The 13,137-nt window shown below is 40.2% G+C and overlaps 1 protein-coding gene across 49 annotated transcripts in view; it reads left to right on the top strand.

The window, feature by feature from the left end:
* Nucleotides 1-13,137, top strand: part of Baz2b (bromodomain adjacent to zinc finger domain, 2B) — a 310,551-nt gene that overhangs the window by 212,715 nt on the left and 84,699 nt on the right. The window lies entirely within an intron of this gene.

The following is a 13,137-nucleotide window of genomic DNA, read 5'->3' as shown; positions in this document are numbered from 1 at the left end:
CTGGATCCGTGCTAGGGCTGTCTCACCTTCCAACCTGTGTAATGTTTGTTTCTTTACTTTGCGTCATGAGCTTTTGCTGTTTGGCACAAAATTGAATAGAACTGATAATAACAAACATCATTGACTTTTGAGGTTTTATTTAATTTAGTATTGATTTTGTCACATGGTTACGTCTATTGAAATGCTGACACAGCCTTTGATTTCTATCTTGCTAATAAGGTGAAGTAATTGACTAATTTTTTTTATATGATAAACCCTTGTAGCCTTCAGGGATCAAATTCCAATTAATTATGCTGTATTGTTTTCTTAAAACATTGTTGAAGTTCTATTAGGTAAACTACCAGGGTTACTGGTTCATTTTTCTTTCCCTGTCATTCTCCGTTGCCAATGATTTGGCTGAGTCCTCATTCTTACTGTGTTTTGGAAGAGAATATAATTGTGTTTACTTTTCTAAATGTTTGCCATAATTGAGCAGTGAAGTCTTGTAAGCCTTGAAATGTGTGTGTGTGTGTGTGTGTGTGTGTGTGTGTGTGTGTGTGTGTATGTGTGTGTGTGTGTTGTAAACTTTTATCATCAGATGCTAAGTCACAGCTTTACTCTGCAGAGCAGTCATGGCTCTTGGGTTCGTCCTGCTCCTGCTTTCTGGATGTCCTGGTTTCATCCCTAGGAGAACAGATGCAAACAACACGGGTTATCTTTTCATTTAAGTGAGGTTTGATTGGTGTCTTTGAAGGGATTTATGTGTTGATGAATTCATGAGCCCTGTTTGTACTGTTTCATTGTTAATATCCATAATGTGTGCCTTTTCTCGTTTTGTAGAGCTTAACTGATTTCAGTGTTTTTTTTTTCTTTTATGAATGAGCTGTGAATCTGATTGAATTTTCTTATGCCTTCTTTTTGTCTGTTTCAGTACTCTCTTATCTTTATTATTTGTCTTAATTAGTATGATTTCCTTTTCTTTTCTCCTGTCATTGTGTTTGTTTTGTTCTGTTTTTGTCATTGTTGTTTTGATTTTTGACATAGGGTTTCTCTGTGTAGTCCTGGCTGTCCGGGAACTCGGTAGACAAGACCAGCCTCAAACTCAAGGGACCTGCCTGCTTCTGCCTCTCAAATGCTGAGATTAAAGGCATGCACCACTACTGCCTGCTTTCACCCGGTTTTTAAAGTAAAAAAATTAATCATTTATTTTGGACCTCTGTCCTGTTAAATATGTATTTAATGCTATACATTGTCTTTTATAGTATGGCCATTACTGCAAGCTGTGCATTTTAAAATATTGTTATTTTCTTATTCTTTGATTATTCCCCTTTAACTGTCAAATTTTTATAGAAGTGAGCAATTTAACATGGGCATTTTAAAAATTGTTACCCACTTATAGTGATCAGAAACTATTGATGCCACACCCGCTGATGATATTTTTAGAGAAGCTCCTGTCGCTCTCTGTGCATTTGAAAGTGTTTAGAGCCACGGAATGAGCATCTTGTCTGTGCACTCCTTGCTTTACGATTACCCATGGATTTCAGCTGCTCTGCCTGCTTTGGACTCTGTGGTATGGCCTGTCAGACTCTACTTCCTGAGCCAACCTTAACAGCATATATAGCAAAGCAGTATCCCGTCAACAGAGTTGCTGGCTATGACTTTGATTTTCAAGAGTTGGTTTCTGTATGTTCTCTGCCAGCTGCTCTTCTGTTTGTGTGGCATACTGACAGTTAGGCATTTGGATCCCTCAGACTCTAAATTTGGTTGGGTTTTGTTCTGTTTGTGGTTATTAATCACTAGTATTTTTCTTTTTACCCCATCTGATTTTTAAGTGTTTATTAACTATGAATTCTATCTTTGATGGCATATAGCTAGGCTGGCTGTTGTCTAGTTCCCATGTTTTCTGTAGCACTAGGCTGGGAGACATATGCAGCAGCACTGGATGGGAAGCCTCCAGTGCACATTCTTGCTCTTACACATGCTCTCCATTGGCTTTGATCTCACTTCAGATGGTTTTCAGTATCTTTAGATTGGTTGTTTGTGGTGTGTGTGTTTGTGTGTGTGTGTGTGTGTGTGTGTGCGCGCGCGCGTGCGCTCGCGTGATCCTTACAAGTGAAAAATTGGAAGTCTCCCTAGGTGACGTTCCTTTCTACTTTGTCATTTGAAGCAGGGTGCCTTCTCACTAGGACCTGGGGCTTGCAATGTTGGTTGTGCTGGCTGGTCAGCCAGCCGCCTGGGGTCAGTCTTCCTCTCCCTTCTCGGGCACACAGCCCTACACCTAGCTTTTTACATAGGCACTAGGTCTTCATGTAAGCATTTTACTGACGGAGCTGGATCCCCAGCCCCAAGTTGGTTTTCATTTATTACAGGGTGGCCTTGAGACCTGCTATGTAGTGGACTTAGAATCTTTCCTTCAACTCAGAATCTTTCCACCTCTAGTTCCAAGTGCTAGGATTAGAGGAGTGACTACCAGGCCTGGCCAGTCTTTTTCTTTTTCCTTTTTTATAAGTTAGAAACAATTGCCATCTTGTGTAGGATTACAGTGGCTGTTTCAACCCTCTTCCAAAGTTGTTACCTCAAAAGAAAAGTACTTCTCAATTTGTATTTTAACCTGAGGTCCCACACTCCAGACATTGCATGTCCATGCGACGGAGACAACATCAGAGGGTGTAGATCCAAAACCCTGGAAAGAAGCTGTACATTAGTGTGCAAACACAGCTCCTTCTCCTGAGACATCTTTCCCAAGAGCTTTTGAGACCTGAGAGTCATCAGATTAGCCTTTCACAAAGCCAGATGGAATGAGATGTTTTGTATATTTCAACCTGTGTAATCCATGAGGCCACACACCGCCCTTTACCAACCTTCCCTCTTTCTTCATACTTGTCTGGTGCTCTGTTTATTCTGGTCTATTATAGTTCGGCCTCCTGACCGTTGACTTCTTCAAGTATAAAGCTTTCTTTTCTAGATCAGTATCTGAAGTATGCCCTCCATTTTGTCTGAAAATTCTTCCTATGTCTGTCTGATTATCATTCTTGCTCTTGGGTGTGGAGGTTAACCTTGTGTCCACTTGGCTGGGGTTGCAGGATGCCTTGAAGTAAACAGTATTTTTGAATGTGTCCATAAAGTATTCTTAGCATTTGAATCTATGGATTGAGAAAAGCACAGTGCCCTCCCTAGTGTTGGTAGCATTATTCAGTTCTGAGAGAGAGAGAGAGAGAGAGAGAGAGAGAGAGAGAGAGAGAGAGAGAGAGAGAGAGCGCTTACTGCCAACTCTCCAGCTCTAGCATTTCTATCAGTAGCTTTCCTGGTGGGCCACCATCATTATATTTGCCGATTCTTCATAATCAGTGATTCCTTCAGGCCCCACATCTCTGAAGAATATTGACTAGTACTGACCTTAATTATAGATGACTCCACTGATCATAATGGCTAGGTCATTGCTCTCCTATTCTCTACCCCTGAACCTATCCATTTCCTCCACAGCACGCTTCACAATGTCTAATTATACATTTGATTTTGTTTTATTCATCCTTTTCCTATGTCTAAAGAGCAAGGACTATATCTGTTTTCTTCTACAGAGTGTGTTCGGTTAAAACCTGGCAAAAAAAACAAAAACAAAAAAACAGTGCATAAGGGAACTATCATTGAAGGAAGGAGAAGGAAAGTGAAATTTTGCAGGAATAGGACTTGAAAATTAGATGATTAATAATTTTCTGGCTCTTTCCACCATCTCTTACATCCAGGATAAGGATGCATAGGATGTCTTGGCAGATACCCTTGAGTGTCAAGAATGCCTAAAAGACACTAAATACCAGGTTCATGGTAGGACTGCTTCACATCCACCCTCAGGCTTCTTTCTGTGCGGATAAAACTGTGTGCCATTGCCAGGGCTGAAGCGATGGCTCAGCTGTTCAAGGCTAGGCTCACAGGCAAAACTGTGGGATCATGAAGGATCACAGAGCTGTCAGTGTTGTGGATCCGACAGGCAGGCTAACCATGGAGTGATGGATGCAGATTTGATGTACAGCACAAAAGGTCTAAGAAAAGAGCAGAGCAGTGTTCTCTTACTTCGGTTTCATTGTACTGACCATCTCAGCTTGAATTATGGGCCAGAGGAAAGCATATATCAGGAAAAGCCTCGGGTTTCTAAAGATGCAACATAAGCACAGAAATCAAACATTTCAGTGGGGGAGGAGCTACACATTTCCTGTGCTGTACTGTGTACTGTTTTGGTAATTTCAAATGACTTTGTAAATTTGAGCTGAAGAGTAAGCAGCAAAAGTGTAAGGGATTGTAGAGAAAAGAATTGACCGACCACATACAGTTTTTTGGGGGGTGTTCCTTGTTTTCTTTCTTTTAAAGCAGATTCATTCCTCGCTTTCTGGTCACTTGCAGGAGAAGCTGTAAAAGGCTTCCCTCACTAAAGACTCAAGGCACTCAAGACATCCCTGTTTCATTTGTCCCTAATCAGAAACACATGCGCAGTGTTCCCTGTGGAGGAGGATGTGACGTTTTACAAAGGCAAAAGGGAGGTAAACATTGCAGCTCCGGGAGCGCAGTGTAAAGTGCTCTTCAAGGCTCCTACAGGCGTGCCACAGGGGCACAGTGGCTCTGTCATCATCAGAGGTCCTAGCTACAGCAGCAGAATGCCATCCTGTCAGCTGTCAGCCTGCCTGTCACCTCTCAAAAACATCCATGTGAGGAGCTGCAGACGGAGGTGCAGTGCATTGTGGGGCAGCTCATAGTGGGGCTGCACCTTGTGGAGCAGTAAGGTGCTCAGATCATCATGGGCTGTTAGCTAGTCCTTTGGGCCTTGTCCTTTTAATATGGAAGCTGCTGATTCCTGCACCTTCTTCCCTCCAGCATTCTAAGACAATGAATCCTCTAAGCCACGTTTTGGCTTTTCAGGTCTCCATCAGTTTGGGTTCTTCTTTTTCTCCGGGCCATATGCTTTAAAGAAATAGAAAATCTAAAGGGATATTTTGATGTAACTCTCCCAGATGTAGCAGAAAGAGGGCCTTTCTTCTCAGATATTTTGAAGAACTGGGAAGGAGATATCAATCAATCAATCAATCAGTCAGTCAGTCAATAATTCAGAGTCAGATCATCTGCTGCAAATTCCTGAGACACATCTAGTCCCTGTAAGAGCTTGGGCACCATCCAGGGAGTCCTGCTTTTTAAGTTCATGAGCAGCACTGACAAACTGACTGCCTTCATGAAGCAGAATCAAAGGTCAGTAACTAACCCCCAGGTCTGGTGCAAATTGATTAAGTGACCTCACTGAAGTGATAAGCAGTCTGTTGCCTAGTTCAGTGAAGAGGAGAGAGGTCAGTGCTGTTTTAGGGTCAAAAAGCATCCAAAAAAGTCAAATAATGCTAGCATTATTTGAATTTTAAAATTAAAAATTTTAATTTATATTTAGCATAATTTATACAGAGTATATAATAGACTTAGAAGTATTTATAATGTCGACTTTCAGAAAATGAAAGGGATACTCTTAATATTTTATTTAGAATCCCTGTATCTTGCTTCCCATGACCCTTTATTCTTTCTTTCTGCTTAGGCAAGGCTGCATTTGCCAGGCTTAATCTCAGGGGCCAGCTAAGCAGCTGACGCAAGGCAGAGTCTATAGAGTATGCATATATTTTACTTGACAGTCCAAGGAGTGCATAACAGAAGTGACACGTTTAGGTGCTGCCTATTGGAGGACATGTCAGCGTCGGTGCACTAATGCCATATTAGACAGCATTTCAGAGTGTCAAGTGCTATGACCTATCCCAAAATAAAAACAGTGTCCTAGAGAGTACGCATCTGGGGTATCTCAGGGTTTCCATTGCTGTGAACAGACACCATGATCAAAGCAACTTTTATAAAGGACAGTATTTAACTGGGGCAGGCTTACAAGGTTCTGAGGTTCAGTCCATTATCATCAAGATGGAATGTAACTTTTTTAGTTTAGCATTGTTTAATACATATGAATAAAGTGCTCTTTTGTAAATATATATATATAAAAAAAACCATTTAACATACTGAAGAGGCAATGTTTAAAAACCAACCTGAGACCGAGTTCAGACATAACTGAAAGACAGCCAGGTTTCAAGTTTACCGGCATTAGAGGGTCAGTAAGGGATGCGAGCAGTCTTCCTAGATGTATAGTAGACACAAGCAGGGTTCCGTTGCCTCCAGGTTAGCATGTGAATACTTTTCTCTGCAGTTGCTGTACTAATTTTGAGGACTTTTGTGAGTCTTGATTTAAGGCTTTCCATTGTCCAGTTGTCTTTTCTCTCATCTTAAACATTATTATTCATTTCCTTATTGTGTGCTACCACACGTCCTTATACGTGGTGGGTGTCAGGTCTCCCCTTCTTGTTTCCACTGGCTCCCAGGGCACAGCAGGTGAGGCATGCTGGGATTGCAGATGCACATCTGTCCTGTCGGCTTCATGGCCTTTAGTTATGTGACTCAGCTCGTCAGGCTTGCCCAGCAAGTATGCTTACTCTCTGAACTGTCTGCTTAGTCTCTGTCTACCTTTTCTTCCATGAGGAATATTTCATGGGAGGTTGAACTCAAGGACCTAAGCATGTCTGGAATGTTATTTTACCTTTTACTAGTAGAACTTTGTCCTTTTTGTTGGAGACTTTAGTAGTAAGTTACTGAAGAAAAATAGTATGTCCAAATCAGTTAAGTGATACTGGTAACTAACCCTGTATTAGGGTTAGAGTGTATCTTCTTGTTACAAAGAAAAAAGGTGTGTTGGGGCCCAAATCACAGTGCTTCAGCATGTTCTCTTACTTGGAGATGGGCTCTTACAGTCGTCTCTGGTTTAACAGGAAGTCAGTGAGTAGCCCCTTCTCTGCAGTGACTGTGCCCTCCTACACGGCATGTCCCGTGAGGACAGAGGACAATACCTGAGGCTAGCAGAGACCATGGGGCAGATGCTTTCTTAGTGCTCCAGAGGTAGCCCAGGGCACATGGCCCTGCCATCATGCTTGCTGGCTTAAGCCTCTAGCAGGAGGGTCTGTTTTAAACTACCTGGCTGCAGTAAGCTATGAGGGCAGCCCTAGCAGTATGCTCTTTGTGGTTTTGAAAGCTGGTTATAATAGTTTCTATTCATTGTGGGGAAACATTTTCTTGCTTATTGAAAAAAAACGTTCTTTGAAATTATTCTCAGTTATTTTTTCCTTTTAATAATAAAGCAGTGTTTGAATGTTTTAAATGTATATCAAATATGTGGGGTTTTAAATTAGCATTTTAACTTCTTTCAGTAGATTTAATAAAAATGTTTGTAACAAAGAAGAAATTATTCTAACCTCTTAGATTGAAGTGGCACAAGTTAATAGCTTTTGTTTCCAAAGCAACCCATGATTTTACTGACTTGTTTTTCTGGTTTAAAAAAAAAAAACAAAACAAAACACTGAAGAGAAATAGTTAACTTCACAGTGGAGAATCCTGGCAGGCAGCAGCTTAGTGACAAAATTAACATCAGCGGTGCTGCAAAGAAACATGGGCCTTGAGTATCCTGCTCTGAGAGAGGGCCATTGAGTGTCATCCTCAAAGAGGTAGAACTTCTAATTGTTACAAAGCATTAGACGAACCCCAATCTCTGGTTTATATTCATCATTGAAGCACAAGACAAAAGTTGTAGCTGACTGAAGAAAGCTAAAAGCACAAAGTTCAATGTAATAAAGGATTCTTGAATCTTGGGACAAGGAATGGTGTTAATAGGAAATAGGATTAATGCCAATAATTTTTTGCCTAGTTAAGGTTAATTTCTTGGCTTTGAAGATTGATCTATAGTTGTATGTAAGATATTAGCATAGGAGGGGCTATGGAAAAGGAACATAGGGACTTGCTGTTACTTTTTCAGTTTTTGTGATTATAAAATAATCTCAGAATAAGTACTTAAATAAAAATAAGCTAGGTTGGTCATGCATGTTGTAATCCCTGAGTTGAGACACTGAAGCAGAAAGGCTCCAGAACATTGGCACATACTAAGTCCAAGAACTAAGCCACATACTGAGTCCAAGGCTAGTGTGTGCTACGTTATGAATTCCTGTCTCAAGAAAGAAAATAAATGAATGACTAGAATCTACTTGTATTCCATACATCTTTCTAAATATTAAGACATAAGGCTGCAGTGGCTCCAAATAAGAGAATACAAGAATGAAATGAAGATTATTTGTGGAAAAATGTTCTGTCCACACGAACTAAAGAATTCTTTTTGTTGTTTGTTCATTAAAGTTCAAATTTATATCTCCCTTACTTTGAGTTTCAAATACGTAAGCATTGAAATGGTTAAGAATTCAATGTATTAACTGATAATTGAGTTATTCCATTGATAGCATTTCAGTTATGTTTGTTTTGACCTATATGCTCCCTTATTGCTGATCTATATGGGGTGTAGCTGAATGAATGCCAGTTTCTAGGATGAGCAGTGCTGTGCAGATTACAAGCCAGAGACTGATTCCGCAGTGATGTAAATCACGTCAGCAGTGTAAAGATGTAGGCCTGGAGCAGCAGCTCTGTGCAGCATTGAAAGATCGAGAGCAGCTCTGGCACGCAGAAAAACAACCTGTATAGAAAGCTCTCATTGGGTTTTGTTGTTTCTGTTTTTAAAGATTAGATGTTTCCCATACTGGTTTCTTATATCAGCTATGTTTACTGTTGACTTTTGGACTTTTACACAGTGATAGGAGACTTTGCACACAGGCACTTTAGGCTCGGGATTACTTCAGTCTGTCTGTGTATCGTTCTTTGCTTCCGGTGAGGTGGAAAGACCTTATTGTTCACGGAGAGTAACAAACGTGCTTGGTAACAAAGACTTTTATAATACCATTCCTCATGACTGACACATTGGCGTTTGTGTGTCACCTGATAGACTTGAAAAGTTGTGCTAAAAACTATCCAGCTTATCATTTAAGAATCTTAACATTGCCACTGTACATACATTTTCATTATCTAAGTTGTCCATGGTTATGTATCATCAGTTAAAACAAAAACTAAAAGTGAAATAACATTTGCACGCACAGCATGCAGTCTGAGCATCTTCGGTCAAAGGAGTAATACTGCCTTAATCGTCTAAGTGTGCAGACATTTTCTCTAAGAAAACTCGTTTTTAATCAGGATACTTTGATTTGGGAGCATATATCAACATTAGGTATATAGATGTAGAAAAAAATTACTGTTCCAAAACTAGAACTTTCTAATATTCAGATACGCTCGTTCTATATTCAGGGAGTTCCTCGATCCTCTGTGACATGTTCTGTGTCATGTCCTGCTCTCTTGGTGACACAGGATAAGCTTCACCTGAAATGTCATTTGTGTTGTCGACTGTAACAGGAGCCAGCATGCTGTCCCTATCTGTTATCAATTTAAAGTTCCCATCGTGGAACGGGGGAGGTGGTGTAGTATCGTGAGAACCTTAGCTGTGATCTCCAGCACACATTTAACAAAAACAGGCATGGTAACGCATGCTGTAATCTGTGCTGGGGAGGTCAGGGCAGGCACATCTGGTGTTCATTTGCCACCAAGCAAATCGTAGAGTTTTAGGTTCAATGAGAGACCCTTTCTCAAAACATATGTTTGAAAGTGATGGAGAAAAAGTTAATGTTGAACATGCATGTGGACATGCATACAACAGACACACACTCACTACAACACTCAGCATGAGAGAAGTAATTCCCTTGTGAGTCAGAGCTTCAGATTTTAAGATGGATTACAGCTACGGGCTTCCACTTGGCCCTGGCAGCATCCGGTAATCCTTACAATAGTTTTTTTGCTGTGTAAAAAGGTAAAAGTTGCAGTACAGATACTGGATTTGCTTCTGTGAATAAATAAACCTCAGTGAAGATGTTATATTTTTAATGATTTAAAGAATGGCTCTTGCTTGATTAGTTTAGCCCTTTAAAAGACAGCTGCTTTTCTGTTGCTTATAGTAGGTCCTGAGATCGTTGCGTGTTTTGTACATAGTAAAAATTAAGAAATGAATTTTTCCTGCATAATTTTATATCCTAGTCATGGTATAATATAAATAGATTTTGAATAATAATATTCAAAAACATATTTGGGGAGATAGTAAAGAACAGATAGGATTATATAAAACAAGTCACAGAGAAGAGTCATAGCATCTCGGAGGTTCCGAAGAGCAAGCGAGAGTGTGAGGAAAGAACCACAGTTGGTCGCAGTCTGTCAAGCCCTCTGGTGGCCTGGCTGTCCAGGAATGGGGAGGCCCTGGGATAGTGAGACCCCATCCCTGCTTGTGGAGCCTGTCCTGGCATACAGTCCACTCTCACTGAGATGTTAAACCGTGATGCTATAGAAGTAGGAAGGGGGAACGAACAGGATAAAGTCTTTAAGAGGGCTTACATTTGTAGGAAGGAAAGGAAGACCCAATAAAGATATCACACGTTCAGATCTTCTTTTTATTGTACTTTTTTATAGTTAAAAATCTTTTAATGTGATCAGATATGGCCCTGATCTTTAATTGTTGCTACAGGAGTGATAAGCATTCAGATATTTTATGTTTCTGCCCATGAGATTAAGATTTAGCTCTTTTGCTCCTTCAAAATAATGAAATTAATGCTTAATTATGTTTTATGCATGTTTTAAAGCTAATTCATTAGTTCTCATAAAATTGTTTCTGTCAGTTTTAGCCATCACTAATTTTAGTGTTTTCAGTTTTTCATAATTTGGGAGCTTAAATTTGTCCCACAGTTTTTTGCTTTTTGTTTTTTTTTTTTTTAGTTAAGCCATGGCTACATGCATACAGCTGGCAGGTACAATTGAACACTACCTACTTTCTAGGTAGAAAAGAGGTGGGCTTTGGGAAACATCTCTGTCAACAAAAGCAACATGCGTGTAAACATAAGGACTTGGGTTGAAGCTCCAGAACTCATGTAGAAAAGGAAAAATCAGAAACTTAGTGTGGTTGTCCAGCCCTAAGGAAGTGGAGCCCGGGGTTCCCGGGCCTTGTCCCTCCCGCCAGCCTATGTAGTCAGTGTGCTGCAGACCAATGAGACAGAGTCTGTCTCAAAGGAAACGGTGGACACTGCTTGAGAATGACACCAAGTTTGTTCTGTAGGACCCACATGCTATCTCAGGCTCACACATATGCACACATATCATATATTTACTCATATGTAAATAGTACATGACTGTATACTCTACACAACTGGAATTTTGAGTTTAACTCATTTGTCAGAAACATAGGTAGAGGAGGAAGTGTATATGTGGGTGGGTGTACACCCCCCCCCTCCACACACACAGACATATTTGTAAAGAAACCGTTTGATTGGCACAGCTGAGTGAAGAAGTTGATTTAGTTGGCTTAGTTGGTTAGATCCAGAGATGGTGATTGTTGACTTAACTGGATTTGTCCCTGTTTTGTCTGAACTCAACTTTGGAGCCAATATCTAGAATCCTTAATAATTCAAAAGTAAATTCCGATTTTATAAATCTCATGAATTTTCTATTCTGAGTAACCAGTAAGACCAGGTTGACTGATTAGAATGTACACACAAGATCGTGTCTTCAGTCAGGTGTGGCGCTCATTCCTTAAATCCCAGCTCTCAAAAGCAGAGGCAAGCAGATCTCTGTAAGTTGGAGGCTAACCTGGCTTATATATTATGCTCCAGGCTAACCAGGGCTACATAGGGAAAGCCTGTGCCAACAGAACAAACTGATAAACTAACCAAGTGAAAAAAATAAAGCAAGCCCCCAAGCTCACTTCCCCCAACCACTTGTGTTCCTTCCTTCTTCCCTCGTCTTATAGACTTGTCCTCCTTCCTTGTAAATGCCCTCCAGAGACTTTCCCAGGGTCACGAGCTACTGCTTCCGTCTGGAGCAGTTCCCAGAATCCAAACTTCTTCCTGTAGAAGATATACTTTTTTTCTTTGAATATTCTTATTTTAAACTATTAGCATTATTTCGTTTAAAAACATAACAGTCTGTGGAGTCCTTAGGCCTTGCCCTTGTGCTCTTAAGAACCAGAAAATCAGAGTTAACATTTGATAGACAGCTAAATGATAAGCAAAGGTATTCCCTTTTACATTTAACTTAAATTTACTTCATGGATTAATTAATCAATTAATAAAAATGTCATCCAGGGTCACAGGTGGACCACAGATAATACAAGAGCGTTGCTCTTCTTGGACACTAAAGCCCAGTAATATTCAGAGAGTGTCTGGGCTTTTTTCCTATGGAGTCCTGGGAGATCCTAATCTGGGGTAAGCCCTTGACTGCCATTATGCTGCATCTACAAGAGTCAGAGTTTCATTAATTAGCGGGATCTAGGCTTGAACTCTATGCAGCCCAGGCTGGCCTAGAACTTTGAATCCTCCTGCCTTGACCTTTTGAATACAGAGTTACAGACGTGTATCACCATCTTCATATGGAAAGTAAATTACTTAATTTAATTTATTTCAGGCCAGGTCTCATGCTGGTCTAGAACTCACTACACAGACCATGTTGTCCTCCAGTCACAGAGATCAGTCTGCCTCTGCCTCCTGAGTCCTGGGATTAAAGGTGTGCCCTGCCGTTCAAAGTGAATTCTTTAAAGAACCTAGAATACTGGGTTTAATACTCTGTTTTCATGGTAAGAGGGCAAAGTGTCCTGATTATTTCCTGTGAGTAAAGGAAAGAGTGTTTTTCTTGTTCTGCAGCTGACTACAAATGGATTTGTGACTTTATTTAGAAAGGCCTTAGTAAGTGTATTAATTGTGCTGTCTTTGGCACTATTTGACTACACTGGTACACGCTGCCTTGGGAATCAGGATGCTCTACTACGCAAAGTCAGACAGAGAACAGAACTCTGACTTTGAACGTGAAAGTGACATCTCTGTGCCTGTCTGATCATTTGAATGATTACTTGGTAACGGAGTTGGGTCCGTTTCGTAGGTTTTCATTGTTAGATTTCTTTTTTTTTTTTCCTCAAGAACAAAAGAGTGTAATGTTACACTGATGTACCTGTATTGACAAAACTGACCACTTCCTCAGTTCAGATACAAAAATTATTTTCTTGGCATCTGTTCTAACATCTGAAATTCAAACTACTGAGGGTCTTCTACTCATAACCTTAAAATGGTTTTGTGTTTCTGGAAACATTCTGTAGGGTTTGAAGAGTATAACTTAAAGAAGAAAATATAATATAAAAATTGAATA

The sequence above is a fragment of the Mus musculus genome, chromosome 2 (genome assembly GCF_000001635.26).
Source record: "Mus musculus strain C57BL/6J chromosome 2, GRCm38.p6 C57BL/6J".
In the NCBI taxonomy this organism is placed as follows: Eukaryota; Metazoa; Chordata; class Mammalia; order Rodentia; family Muridae; genus Mus; species Mus musculus.
The sequence above is the reverse complement of the archived record's forward strand: the minus strand, read 5'-3'. Positions and strand labels throughout refer to the sequence as shown.